At 49.2% G+C, this 15,232-nt stretch overlaps 1 protein-coding gene across 1 annotated transcript in view; it reads left to right on the top strand.

Moving 5' to 3' along the window:
• The first annotated feature begins 10,979 nt into the window (after positions 1-10,979).
• Positions 10,980-15,232, top strand: part of KIF1A (kinesin family member 1A) — a 54,387-nt gene continuing 50,134 nt past the window's right edge. Inside the window, exon 1 of the mRNA XM_077151744.1 lies at positions 10,980-11,063. The gene's annotated coding sequence lies outside the window, so the exon portion shown is untranslated. The remainder of the gene's footprint in view (positions 11,064-15,232) is intronic.

Below are 15,232 nucleotides of genomic sequence, written 5' to 3'. Positions count from 1 at the left end.
TTTAGCGCATTTAGATTGTGTGTCCTGCTTTCTGCACTCCAGATAGCAAATCCAAACACCCACGCTTCATTCCACCCACCATGCTTCATTCTAGCTTCTCCTTTCATTTTTCACACTTAAAATTTTATTTTGCTGTCTTTTTAGGTGAGAATCCTACTTTATATTTTTACACAGTGTCTTAACACCGGCTTTATTATCTAATTTCCCAACCTACTTGAAATGACACCCTTATAATTTTTTTTTTCTGCATGGGCAGGCAACAGGAATCGAACCCGGGTCTCCTGCATGGCAGGAAAGAATTCTGCTACTGAGCCACCATCACACCGCCCCTATCATAAACTTTTTATCTATCTCTTCTTCAATACCAGTATCATTTTAATCATTAGAGTTTCATAATATGTGCTAATATCTAACAGAGAAGGTCCTCCTTCATTCCTCTTCTTTTAAAAATAATTCCTAGTGAGTCTTGCATATTTACTTTTCCATGTGAACTATTTTAATTGTGCTTGCATTGGATGTGTAGCTTTAACTTAGGAAACACGGGTGTTGGTCAAAAGGAGAGACACCTGAAGAGAAGTCAGCCCCTCACTCCGTCACAGGTGTCGGGGTTGCCAGCAAAGCACAACTCACACAGGCTCCGAGGGACAAGAGACAGTGCAGGGTCAGCTTCACTGGTGGGTATTGTGTCCTCAAAGCCAGTGAGTCTCAAGCCACGGCCAAGGCAGGAAGTTGTTCTGCACACAGCGCATCTCCAATGTGTGTGTGTGTGTGTCCTGCAGTGGAGGACACACACACCCATCCCCTCCCCACCAAGGACAGATCCACCACCAGGGTGTGAGCTGGATGTCCTAAAACACGCTACCAGGGTCAGGCTGTCTCCAGTGAATGTTTCCATAGGGTGGGAACAATGGGGGAAGGAATGTACCTGCAGTCCCTTATTTATTAGGGGGTGTGTTTTATCCTGCTAGGCTGACACACTGGTCCTGAGCAGAGGATGTATTTGGGGTCTCAGGGACCCCTGACACAACTGTCACTTTTACAATACTGCTCCTTTTTTTTCAAGAGTACTCTACTCTTTTCGATTAACTTGCCCCTTTCCAGTGGATTTTCAATGTTTTCTGTATAATTTCTTTATAAATAAGAGACCTACAAGTTTCTTGTAAAGTAATTTTGGGCATTTCATCTTTCTGGCTGTTATTGTGATTGGTATGTGCTCTAGCCAGTTACGGTTTGTTTTTACGGAAACTGTTGTCTTCTTGATGGTAATTTTATTTGCCTGCCCTTAACTTATGGTTTCTGATAGCTTTTCAGACAACCGTGCCATCTGCAAATAATGATAATTTTGTTTTTTCTTTTCCTCTATTTTTACCTTTTATTTCTTGCTTACTTCTAATTGCATCAGCTGATACTTCTGAATGAAATAGAGATAATAACTGCACATCCCTGGCTGTAAAGGGACTCTTTTTTGTTTCACCATGGCAGCTCTCTTTTATTTAGGGTTCACCGTGTGCCTGGGCCAGGTCTTAGGCTTTTATTCAAACTAATTCATTTGGCCCTCACAACTGCTCTGTAAGGTTGGTACTACTCTCATCCCATTTCAGGGGAGCTCATGGGTCTAGAGGTTTTAATTCAGATGCCCAAAGTCACACGGACTGAAGCTATTCCTGCCTCCACATAAACTTGGCTGGACTCATCCACTTTTCACAAGTGAAAGAAGAAGCCATCTTTTCCTTGAAGGGTTAGTTACTTGCTTTTAAACCAAAAACGGATGATCCATTTGGTCAAATGCCTTTTCTGCATCTATTGATATCACCCTATTTCTTTGTCTCCTGTGCCCTACTAAAATGGTAAGTAATATTAATGCAGTCTGTAATATTGAACCACCATTGAATTCCAAGAAGAATTTGATCATGGTGTATGATCCCTTTAATATATCACTGAATTCAATTTGGTCATTTTATTATTTGCACCAGTGTAGTGAAGGGGCTGTTTTTTTAGTTTTCTTTGTTTTGGTCTCTTCATTAGGCTTTGGCATCAGTATTATGCTGACTTTGCAAAAACAATTTCAGAGATTTCCTCTTCTTTGTAGCTATCAGTTTAAGTAATGGTAGAATGTTCTAGTCTTTTAAGTTTAAAAGAATGCGAAACCATCTGGGCCCAGGCCTTGGGATGGCTGCTCTTTGAAAACTTTCTGCTTCTTCCATTGCTGGCAATCTATTTTGTTTCTCTAACTTTTTAAGGTAAATTAATGAAATTTCTATTAATTCAGAATATCATTCATTTCCTGTATGTTTTCAAATTATTCATGTAGAACTTTACTGTTCCTCTCTATATGTGGTTTGTTTTCTTTTCATTTTTAGTTCTATATGTTTCTGCTTTCTTCCATATTTTTCTTGAGTAGACTAATCAATATGTTCCCTTCTCCCTCTTCCTTTTTCTTTTAAAAAAGCAATTATTTAAAAATTCTGACTAATTTCTGTTTTCTGACTTAGTTTCTTTTTTCTCGTGCCTTTGTTAATTCCCTTCTCACTTTCCTTTGATTATTTTGGTTCTGTTTCTAACTTCCCAAGTTGAAAACTAAATGGTTCATTCATTTCTTTTCATGCTTTCTTTTTCAGTTGGGTCAGTGTTCAAAGGCAGTCATCTTCCTCTGAACACACTTTTAGCCATATCTCCTATGTTTTACTATATAATGTCTCATTTTAATTTTCTTGACATTGTGAAATTACAGCTTTAATTTCTTCCATGACTCAGTGAGATCAACATTATGTTAGGAAATCGAATTGTAAGCCTCACAGGTCACCTCACATGGCATTCCCCCTACAGGTCTCCTAGGGTCACCTCCTCTCGCTCCCAAGGCAGGGATGTCTTCCCCACATGGCCCTCCAGGGGCAGAGGCTTCCCAGGGCCTGCTCACTCATCTGTGCCATCTTCTGGCTGGGACCCATCAACTGACATGCAGGAGGTGTTCAGTGGATGGATGGATGGATGGACGGGTGGGAGGGTAGAGGGATGGGTGAGTGGATGGTTGAATGGATCAATGGAAGGGTGGGTGGGTGGGTGGCTGGATGGATGGATAGGTGGCTGGAGGGATGGGTGGGTGGATGGGTGTATGGATGAGTGGATGGATGGTGGTTAAGTTGGTGGAGATAAAGAGAACCAGGGGAGCATAGCCTGCTCAAGAGGGTCTAGTGGGCCTGGTTCCAGAGAGACAATGCAGCATTCCTAGACAGAGGCTATCCCTTCCTTGGCCATTTAGACAACTTGCAGTTTCCGTGTGTACAGAGAGGTATAGGGGACAGTCCTTCATCTATCTGATAGGAGGCTATTAGTGTGAGATGAGGTCTTGATGCAGTAGACCTAGGAGCTTCAGGGAGCTGGTCCTGTGTTGCACCCTTGAACTCTGACCTCAGAAAGTAGGAAACAAGTAGGAACGGCAGAAGCAAGCCCTGAAACACATCACATCATGTTAATCCTGTTGTTAAGTTTTTGTTTAAAAGCTGAAAAATTATCAAAGCAATATGTTCAAAGGGAAACAATGAAATTGGAAGAAGGAGAAGCAGCAGGAGGAGGCGGCGGAAAGAAAAACGAGAAGAAAATAAAAGAAATTGGCACACCCACACCATCAGTGTGTGAGAGTGTGAGGGCTGGGCAGGATCACAGGTGTAAGACCTGGGCACTTACACAGGGCCACACACTTAGGACACCACTCTTGGTTTTATACTCTGCTGTTGCTATGTTGAAATTCTCCAAGCTTTTACTTTTGAACTTGTGTTTTGCAAGTGAATCCACTGGGACAAAGGAGCATGTGTATGAGCAAAGGAGATGCACAAGTACGTGCCATTCCTTGACACCCCCCCTCCATGGCTGCCACAGCATGGAAACTGAAATAATAAAGTCAGAAAAGGTGGACCAAGAATTAAAAATAAACAAGTTAAATACACCTAAGAAGAGAGCGAAGATTTGCACATGAAACAAGAACAGGATTGAAAAATGGTTGAAATAAAGAAAGAACAGGCTGGGCAAGAAGTAGGATGGGTAAAGCTGCAGAATATGTTGGTGAACTGGAAGGTGAGATGGAGGAACTTTGTTACGCTGTGGACATTTTGAAGCATGGGTTTGATAATTTTCTCAAGATCAGTCTGAAGAAGAAATTAGGGTGACAGCTATCAGTCAGAGCAGGAGGCTTCTTCACCCCAGTTCTGAATCCATTGATTTTACTGGTTCTCCTTTATCCATGGAAAACCATCCATGATTTCACCCCCATTTTCCCAGACGTGTTATAACATTACAAGGGAGGGAGGCTATTCTAGTTTGTAAGCTGCTGGAATGCAATATACCAGAAATGGAACAGCGTTTAAAAAGGGGAATTTGTTAGGTTGCAAATTTACATGTTTTAAGGCCGTGAATATGTCTAAATTAAAGCAAGTCTATAGAAATGTTCAAATAAGGCATCCAGGGAAAGATTTTGGTTCAAGAACACTGACAAAGTTCAGGGTTTCTCCTCAACTGGAAAGGCACATGGTAAATATGGCAACATCTGGGGGCTTTCTCTCCAGGCTTCTTGTTTCATTTAGCTCCCCCAGGGGCATTTTCTTTATTCATCTCCAAAGGTCTCTGGCCGCATGAGCTCTATATCTCTCTTCAAAATCCTTCCTTTTTTAAAGGATTCCAGTAAACTAATCAAGTTCCACCTGGAAAGGGTAGAGTTGCATCTCTCTCTAATGAAAGGTTAATACCCACAATTGGGTGAGTCACTTCTCCATGGAGATAATCTAATTAAGTTTCCAACATACAGTGCTGAATAGGGTTTAAAAGAAACAGTTGTTTACACAACATTGGATTAGGATTAAACCGTGGCTTTTCTAGGGTACATAAATCCTTTCAAATGGGCACAGGGGCTCTTGACTCATGTGATTCGCGTGGACAATTTGAAAACCAGAAGAATCATAGAGAATGAGACAAGGCACACTGCTGGAAGGAGATTCTGACCTGCATCTGACCTGACCTGAAAGAAAGGGGTTGGCTGTTGGGTCTGAAGGACATAGGAGATCATGTCATAGCAGGGTGGAAATCCAGAGCATTGACCTGTAGTTAGCAGAGTCATTCTGATGGGAAGATTTGGTGTGAGGTCCTTCACAGTGCATGGTAGGAACCCAGGCTCAGGCACCACAGACACCTTCCGCAAATGTCTGCTTTATCACTTACCCAGCACCCAGGGGCCAAAGAGCAGGGGAAGAGGGCCCACCATTGCCAGTTCCCTGGGCAAGGACAGCCACTGGGGTCAGGATCAGTGGATGGCTCTGCATGCCCCACTTCATGTGGAGAGGAGAGACCCTGCACTGTGTGAGGGTTGAGCATTTACCCACCCCTGGGGGAGGCCCTGTCACTGCAAATTCCTGCCTCATAAGCGTCGTGGACGGCTTGGTCCCGACTTCCAGACTGAAGGTCTGGCTGGGCCTTTTCATTGGACCTGACGTCTCTCTGGGCTGCAGACTGGAAACTGATCAAGCAATAGGAAAGGAAAAGGAGGCAGAGGCGGGAGGTAGGCGAGGGCTGGGAGAGGCTGCTGAGCATGTGTCCCTGTGTCTGACTTACTCAGCAGGAGGATATGGAGGGCCTTTGCCCCCCAGAAGGCAGCCAGAAAGGGGTGTGAGAAAGTATAACAGGGAAAAGAAGAGCTACAGAGGACAGAAGGGCCAGCTCAGAGGCATTAGGGGTCTCACAAGAAGAAAGATATTAAAACCAAGAAGAGAAAATATTTGAAAAAACAACAGAGATGAATTTTCCAAAGTTACAGGAAAATGAACAGCTTCAGATTGAAAGGGCTCACAAACTGTCAAACAGGAGATAGACAGAAAAATCCACACCTAACCTTTGGTTGACATTTTTGAATACCAAAGACCATGAGAGGATTTTAGAAGAATCTTGAGAAAAAGTGCATGAAACAAGAACCAGAAGGACATTGGACTTTTCGACAGCATATAAGGAACCATGAAGTAATATTTTTTTAAATATTGAAGGAAACCAACTTTGCAATTAGAATTTTTTTTAACTTTTTAAAATTGTGAAATATAAAATATACACAAAAAAAGCAATGAATTTCCAAGTACATTTTAACAAGTAGTCATAGAACAGATTTTGAAGTTTGGTATAGGTTACAGTTCCACGAGTTTTTGTTTTTTCTTCGAGCTGCTCTGAGACATTGGAGACCAAAAGAAATATAAATATAATGATTCAGCAGACATCTCATTTGTTAAATCCTATCTCCTCTGTCGTACTCTACTTTCTTTCTCTTTTTTCTTTTTTTATGAAAAATAACATATACAAAAAAAGCAATGAATTTCAAAGTACATCACGATTAGTTGTAGATGAGATTTCAGAGTTTGGCATGGCTTACAATTCTACAATTTTAGGTTTTTATTTCTAGCTGCTCTAAGGTACTGGAGACTAAAAGAAATACCAATATAATGAATCAGCACTCATACTGAGTTGTTAAATCCTACCATCTCTGTATAACTCCACCACCACCTTTGATCTTTCTCCTTTGATCTTTAGGGGTATTTGGACTATACCCATTCTAACTTTTTCATATTGGAAGGGGCTGTCAATAATATGGGAACTAGTTGATGTTCTGGAGAGGCTGGCCCCTCTGCATTTCAGGACTTACTGGTCTAAGGACCCATCTGGAGGTTGTAGGTTTCTGGATGCAATTAGAATTTTACATCTAGTCAAAGTGAAGTTATGACAAAAATATTCTCAGGCATACAAGACTTCAGAACAGTCTCCATCCCAAGACCTACATTAAAAAAAGCTTTTTAATTTTATAAGCAACACAAATGCAGGAGAAGCTTCAAGAGTTATGGAAAATAAGAGTGATCAAGTACCTTAAAAAGTTTGTTATTCTTACAGAAAAGAGAAAATATACCCATATTAACGCAGATCTATAACTCTAGACAATATCAACAGGCTTGGTAATGCAGAGCAGCTAAGGTACTTGTTTGTCGGGGGAGACCACACAGCTGTAGGGATAAATAAAAAAGAGAGAGGAGCTTCAATTAAGGGTGACTGCTATAAGAATAAAATGAAGAAAAAGAGTAAATCAGCTGAAGAAAACTCAATTTGTCCGATGAAAAATATGAAAAAGAGATACAAGGGTGCACGGGTGGTTCAGTGGTAGAATGCTTGCCTTCCATGTGGGAGACCCAGGTTCGATTCTCAGACCATGCAACCACCCCCTCAAAAAAAAATTAGAAATAAAAATAGAGATACAATAAATGAAAATTATGAGTAAAATGGCAAAACCGAGTTTCTGATACAACAGTAATTACTACACTTGCAAATGGATTAAGTTCTAAATTAAAAATACAGGTAGGAGAGACTAGACTAAAAAAAACTCCAACACAGGGTTGCCTAAAGGGGATACATTTAAAACAAAAGGGTCTAAATATTTAATATAAAAAGTTGGTGAAAGATACACCAGGCAAATATGAACCAAAGGAAAGTATCAGTGTTGGCATCTTAATATATGATAGATTCAAATTTAAATAAAAAACCCATCAAAACAAAGGATAATGCATGTGTACTGGGGAAAGGAGCTAAAAAATAATAATACACATCAGCCAAAATTGTTTACATCAAAAAACAAAGACTCAATTCCCATTAGGCAACACTGGCAGAACTGCAGAGAAAAAGAGATATTTCAACAACTGTAACTGGTGATTTTAATGATAATAATTTAATAGCTCAAGAAGACAAAATCTCTGAATCCTAAATAATAAAAGTAATAATGTTGAGGTATTAAATGTATATAGCACTCTATACCCATGTGTTTTAGTTTGCTAATTGCTGCCAGAATGCTTTTATAAAGGGTTTATTAAGTTACAAATTTATAGTTCCAAGACCATAATAAACACACATACTAAGGCATCCAGAGAAAGATACCTTCACTCAAGAAGTAAGACTGATGTCTGTCACATGGGAAGACTCGTGGGTGGCATCTGCTCATTCTTGCTCCTGGTTCCAGCTTCTGATTCCAGTGGCTTCCTCTCTAAGCACCTATGGGCCCTGACTTAGCTGCTCCAGGGCAAAACTCTGGGTTTCATCTCTTAGTTTAGCATCTTCTAGGACAAGAGATTTCTTCTCTTCAGGTTCTGGCTAATTTTATAAGTCATTTATAAATTATAAATGTAAGTCATTATAAATGACTTACAAATGCTTAGCACCCAGCTAAGCGAGGGCTCACATTCCAAGCATCTCCAAATGTCTGCATCTCTGTTGGCTCTGAAGCAACTGTGTTTTCTCCAATATTGTCTCCTCTTTTAAAGGACATCAGTAAACTAATAAAGACCCACCTCAAATGGATGGAGCCACATCTCCATCTAATACAAATGGCCACACCCTTGTGGACTAACTCCATGGAAACAATGTAATCAAAGGTTCCACACTAAAGAATAGGTCTAGCCCCACAAGACTGGCTCAGGATTGAAAGAAAATGGCTTTTCTAGGATATATAAACAGTTTCAAGCCATAATACCATGGAACAGAGAACACCTCAACATTTACAAAAAGAGCTCATCTGTATGGACCTCAAGAAACTTCAGAAAATTCCAGAGGACCAGTGATGTGTGCAGACTGGCTGGGTTCTTCTGTTTGTGCTTCTAAGTCCCCTTTGCCCCACATACTGTGCCCTAGGGAGAACATGCTAAATGGACCTCATTGGTGGGTGCTCTAGCTGATGCAGCACCATTAGGAGGTGGGGGAGGGGGTGAGGGGTGGGACGAGAGAGGTCCGGGGTTGGGTGGGCTGCCTCTCTCCACCAAGATCTACCTCTATCTAGGGGCAGAGAGCAGGGAACACCACCCAACCCTGCCCATCCCGCCCCTGCCATAACTTGGGTAGAGCCCTTTACCACACACTCCTCCAGGTACCCAATTAGTGGCTGCCATCTGCTTCGTGCCAGGATCCTGACTGAGCATGGAGTCTGTGCTCCAATAGTAATGCAATTAAATCAGAAATTGGTAACAAAGGCTACAATAAAAAACAAAGCAAAGGGAAAGTAAATATCGGAAAGTAAACAGCACTATCATATAACCCCTTTGTTTAAAAGGAGATCAGCAGGGACACTGAGAAATAGTTAGAGCTGAATGATGATGAAAATATTATATGCCCAATGTTTGAGACCCAGCCAGGGTAATGCTGTAGAAGAATTGCTTAATTTAAAATAGATCCCTCAGAAAATTAGAAAAGTTAAAAAATAAATGAGCTAAGTACTTAGCTCCAGACAAAACAACAGATCAAATCTAAAGAACAAAGAAGGAAGAAAATAACAGCTAAGGATAGAAATAAATGAAATAAAGGGAAAAGTGAGATTAAGAAAACTAAAATTGGTCTTTTGAAACATTTAAAAATATTTAAAAAGAAAAATGTAAATAAAAATACAGAATAAAAAGAATAAGTACAGAAACAAAAATTAAGAATAAATATGGCAATAATCCAAAACATAAAAGAAATTGATTAATTCCTAAAAAAATATAGAATTAGCTCAAGAAGAAATAGAATACTTGACCAGATCGATAAGAATGACTGAACTTGCAGTGCTAGTTAACGATCTTCCCCTCTCCATACTCCTCAAGCGATGACAGGGTTTTATTGGTTCCATCAAAGCTGGAAAGAGCAATTAACTTCTCCTTTTTTGCAAGTGATTCCAGGAAATAGAAAAAGCGGTAAAGCTGCCTGGCTTGTCATGGAGGGGAGGGTGGTCTTGTTTGCAAAGTGGATAAAGAGAAGGTAGGCACAGGCCATGTGCCCTCGTGACTTAGAAGACACACGCAGTACTGCTGCTGCAGAGTGAGACGCAGGCGTGACTTCCTGCCTGGACTGTGCGCAGATTAAATGATAAAGCCAGGCGCTTAGGGCGCTTAGGGCACCTGCTGGGCGCTGGGGGAGGTTTAGCCTCGGTGGCTAGGGGAGGCACCCCGGGACCCTGTTTCACGATGGCATGACGTCACCGCACCCACACCCAGCGCATTGAACGGAGGGCCCCTCGGGAGTGAGGTGGCCTGAGGCGCGGTCAGGGATGCCCAGACCTGGGGTGCGGGATGGAGGTTGGTGGGCCCAGAGACAGGCTGGCTGGTTTGGCGAAGACTGGGTTTGCCAGGGTGGACCAAGAGCCTCGGGTGTTTGGTGGTCCTGGGAAGTGAAGCTGGCAAGGCGGGGTATGCTGACAGGAGGGGCTGATGGCCTGGATAATGGGGCGAGCTGGTGGAGGGTGGGGGTCCACCCCCCCGAAGCATGATGGGAGGAGAGGCGGCTGGTCCCCCGGCCTGTTGCATCATCCCTGCGCGGAGGGCTGGGACACCCGTGATATGTCCGCGATGCCCCTTCCTCCAGTGGTTGGGCCGAGAAGGGAGCTGAGGTGCAAGAACCCACCTGTTACACCCGAGTCTGTGCCCAGCACCGTCCCTCACTGCCCCGGGGTGCAAGAAGCCCACGCGAGCTCTGTGTCTCCCCGACAGTCTTTTTGTGCAGTCAGCCCTCCGGGTGGGGCAGGGGGTATGTCTACTGATTTCACTAAAAAGAGGCCAGGGTGGGGGAGGGCCCGGCGCGTGGCCGATGGACACCTGGCGGGGGCCTCAGGTCGGAGAGGCTCGGAGGTGGGTTCGCGGGGTACTTCTCGCGCGCCAGGCCCGGCGCGCCGGGGCTGCGCGGGGAAGCGGGGAGCAGCGTCCGGGCCGGCCGCCAGTCGCCCCCCTCTCTGCGGAGAGCGCCGCGGTGTCGGCGGTGACGTCACAGCCTGCCCCAGCCCCCTCCCCGGCAGCGGCGGCGACGCCCGTCCCTCTCCCCGCGCGACAAACCAGCTGGCGGCTGGGGCTCGGGCGCCGCGCGCAGCCAACCAGAGTGGCGGGATGGGGCGCGGGGAGGGCCGGGCCGGGGGCGCGCGGCCGTCACGCGACGCCGCGGTCACAGCGCCCAGCGCAGCCTAGCAGGCAGCAGCAGCTCTGCGCTTGGGGACCCGCGCGCCACCGCGCTCATGCCGGGCCGCCGCCAGTGACGCGGAGGAGGTAAGGCCGCCACCCGCGCCCGCATCGCGCACCTGCACCCTCGGCGCGCGCTGAGGCCAGTCTGGCAGGGGAGCCCCGATGCGGAGCCCAGGTCCGGCGCCGGCGTCCTAGGCGCGGCCCCTTCTACTCCCCCGTCTCCGCGGAGAACAATGGGGCAAATTCATGGGTGTCCGCTGGTTCTTTATGTGTAGCTCGGCTGAGTCCGCTGGAGAAGCGGCCGCAGCACGACCCTCCCCCGAGGCGGGCGGGGGTCGCTGGGAAAAGGACGCAAGCCGCTGGCTGGCTCGCGAGATGACACGGGGTTCCCGGTAACCCCCTCCCCTGGAGATGAGCCAGCCGGGACTGCGCCCACACCGGCGGGGGAGGGGCGGATGGAGGGCTGTGCCGAGGATGCGGTGCGGGCCCGGGGAGGGCGTGCCAGGGCGGCGGGGCGCGGGCAGCTGCCCTGGTCCCCGGGGTGGGGGAGGGCGGATGCTGAAGCCGAGAGCAAAACAGGCGGGGGGCGGGGCGGGCTGCGGCGGGAGGACCCGGTCTCCAGCTAGATGCTCCGCACAGGGCTGCCCTGTACGCCGCCCCGTGCGGGCCGTCTTCCCGAGAGACCTTAGCCCCTTCCAGAAAGGCCTGCCGTCTGGGAGGGGACGCCCACGAACGCGGCCTGTGTCTACGCAGTCAGCGCCCCAGTAACAGGTGTGGCTTGCCACGGGTGGGGAGGGGGTTGCGGGGCCGCGTCGTCTAGGCTGGCGTCGCTTCCCAGCTCTCGGTCTCGGATGACAGGAAGGAATGCTGATAGAGAAGATCCCTGAACTCCCCCTTTATAGCCACCCTCTCCCCAACTCCCCTAAAACCATTCGCGCAGCCCTCGAGCTGCGGAAGGATGGGAGGTAGGATCGCCGGGAGGGAGGGTCGGCAGCCTGCTGGGCGCTGGGTGCTGGGGAGGCGGTGGATACTCGGGCAGCAGGACAAGAGGGGGAAGGGAAAGAGGGAATGCCAAGTCATGGAGCCTGCGGGGCGCGGGCACGACGTCCGGGCGCAGACCCGTTGCGCGCCCACGTCCCCGGGAAAAGGGACTTTTCTCCAAGGACCAAGGGACACTGCTTCCCGAGCAGCCGCCGGGTTCATGGTGTGCCTGCATTGCTGGGGTTAAAGGTCTTCCCAGGCAAGTGAACAGGGGCTTGGGGCAGAGCATAGTGGGTGGGGCTGGGTGGGGCTGTGGTATCCGCCGAGGGGAGCACTCTGTCACGCTGTGGTCTGCGTTGTCTTCGAGGTGCAGCCTTGGGCAGCGTGCCCACCCCCTCTGCCTGAGAAGGCGGTGCCGCTTTGAAGGGAAGCTCCAAGTTCCAAGGTGGGGGTTGGGGCTTCACCTGCGGCGGCCATTTTGCAGGTGTGGTTAGCCCCCCTCCTTGATTATGTCATGTTGGGAGTGGGAGCTTCTGCCTCGTCCTACCCAGGTGTGGCAGTGGAGTGCCCAGTGCGGTGAAGGAGCCGGTGCTGCTGAGGAGACTGCAGGGCCGTTGCTACCGGATGGGGTGGGTGGGAGCGAGCCAGGGCCTCCCCGGGCTGGGGGAAGCAGGAAGGCACTGGCCGAGGTGCCAGCCAGCAGGGCCTGGTTCTGGAGCTGAGTGTGGGCTTAGGCTCTGTGCAGCGAGCCAGGTGGCAGCCGAGGCTTCTCCACCTGCCCCAGTCTTTCTTTTAAGGGGATGGAGGAGGGTGGCACTGGGTTACCATCACCTGTTCTCACCCTTTGAGGAGCTTATGGAAAACCCAAATATGGCTGGGCCTTTGTCCCAGGCAGGTGTGTGTGTATGTGGGGGGCGGGGGGTTCTGCTTCTACTTGGGTGTGAAGACAGTGGGACCACTGAGGGTGTGAGCAACTCCTTCCAATGCTGCACCCCAATCTGAAGGGCAGGACAGCCTCTGCGGGGTGTGGTTCATGGGGCAGAGAGATACTGGCCTTGGGTCAAATCAGCATCCCTCCTGCCTAGGTTTTCAGGGAGGGTCAACTCCTTTCCCCTTCTGGGTGCTCCTGCCCCCTGTGCCCCACTGGTGTACCCCACAGACCTGGGCGACAGGCAGGTGAAGACTCAACTGTCAAAGCCCAGAGCTGGTGAGCAGCTAAGCCGGGATTCAAAACCAGACCACCAGCTGCCAGCCCTGGCCCTTCTGTCCTCTCCCGTGGCTGCAGGGAGCGCCTATCCATGCCCTTCCATACCTCAGAGACGTCACCTGAGGCTGACCACGCTCTGCCCCAGGCCTTTCCCGGCATGTGGCCCCAGGGTCTCAGGAGCATAGCTGGGGGAAGCCCGGTTCTGCTGCATTAACTGGTGGGCTTCTGTCCTGCTTTGGGCTCTGCCAGAAAGGATTTGGCCTGGCCACCCCACATGGCCCTGGGACCACCCCCACTCCCATTTTGCAGTCTTGGCATTTAACTCCTGGGCGTGGCTGCCTCTGCGTAGGAGGGTCCCAGCTGCTGGCTGGGTGCTGCTGGCCTGGGCCAACTGCAGGCCTGGCTGACCCCGTGCCTCCCAGCAGCCTGACCCCAGTGCTTTGGGGACCCAGTGGGGACTGGCTGAGTCGGGTCTGCTGCTTTACAGATGGAGCTGGAAGGGAAGGGACCCAGTCAAGGTCACCGGTCCTGGGGTGGCTGAGCCTCCCTTCTGGGCTCCTCCCCCAGCTTTCCCTGCCTGCTCCTGGATCCCCCTTCCCCAGCTTCCCACAAGAAGGGGCTGGTGCAGCTGGGCCTTCAGGAATGGGAGCAGGAGGGGGGGGCGCCACCTCTCAAGAGGCAGTTAACCTCCCAGTCCCAGGCCCTGTGGTCTGGGTCTGCCAAGCCCCTGGCTCCCACGCCCTGTGGATTTAGAAGGGCCATTGAGGGGTGGGGGTGGGGTGGTGTGCTCCTTACCGACCCTGCTCAGTTGTTAGGGCTTCCCTCCTCTAGGGAGGGCAAACCCAGAACCCTGCCTGGGCCTCCTGCTCTTATGCCTCACTCCTTTGCCCCATTGCCCTGGGCAGGTTGCTGCAATCCGCACACACATCCCTGCCTCACCCTGGGTCTCTGGAACCCCACTCCCTTCTTTGATCCTGCCTGTCCCTCCTCCCCGGAACTCCCACCCAATCTCCCACCCAAAACCCTTGGAATTGCCTCCACCATAAAGCCAGCTCTGAGCACCCACTTGAGGGAAGGTGTCTCCCAGGGCACTATCTTTCCCCCTTCCACTTCTCCAGGCACATGTCTATGTCTCTTCCCCCCTCCCACCCTAGGTGGGGGGTGAGTGAAGAGGATGAAGGTGAACACTGATTGACAGTACTCTGGGCTGGACCTTTTTCTGTGCTGCCCCCCTTCTCTAGGGCTCCAGGAACCCATGGGGCAGGTTCTCCACATGGAGATTGCCTCCAAGAAGGAATGTTACTTGTAAAAGGTGGAACAGGGGCTCTACCCCAGCTTCTCTGACTCAAAAGCTAGCCGCCCACGTGGTGCTTTGTGCCCACCTCCCCACCCCTCCCAGCCCCCCAACTCCTGTGCCCTAGCCTGCCCACTCTTCCCACCACCGTCAGGGCCAACACAGTGCCTTGACCTGATAGGAGCTCAGCAAATGCTCGTTTCCTTGCTGAGTCTGTTGTTTGAGCCGGAGTGGTCCATTTCTTGGTATCACCCGTGGCAAGCTCCCTGCCACCTTAGCAGGGACAGGGCTTGTCTGTGGACCAGTGTGACTCTCAGGTGGCCGGGCAGGTGTTCCCTTCCCTCTGGGTCTCAAGTGGAGCCCCTGAAATGAACTCTGTTCCTAAGAGCCTGCGAAATGAGCTCTGCCTTTAACTGTTCCTGCAGGCCTGGCCCCCTGCTGGCCCCTTCTTGAATCCCATGGTACTGGCAACTCTAGTGGGCCTCCATTTCCTCATCTGTCAATGCAGCAAGGTGGGGGCAGGGCTGGACCATTGATGCTCAAAGCCATGGGTCAGAGGGGGCAAGGCTTCTGTGGGGCTGCTGTGGGGCTGCTGTGGGGTTGGAGCTGGGGCTGCTCAGCTGCTCCATGCCATCTGGTCCTCTCTCTACCTGCTGCGGAGGCCAGAAATAGTTGCAGGTCCATGGTGCCTGGGAGGTGGCAGTTCTAGGCTTAACAGTGACTGCAGTAGGCCAGGCCCCAAATGGAGGAGAAACCTCTGAGCCTCAGGCT

This window comes from Tamandua tetradactyla, chromosome 3 (genome assembly GCF_023851605.1).
Source record: "Tamandua tetradactyla isolate mTamTet1 chromosome 3, mTamTet1.pri, whole genome shotgun sequence".
Classification (NCBI taxonomy): Eukaryota; Metazoa; Chordata; class Mammalia; order Pilosa; family Myrmecophagidae; genus Tamandua; species Tamandua tetradactyla.
The sequence above is the reverse complement of the archived record's forward strand: the minus strand, read 5'-3'. Positions and strand labels throughout refer to the sequence as shown.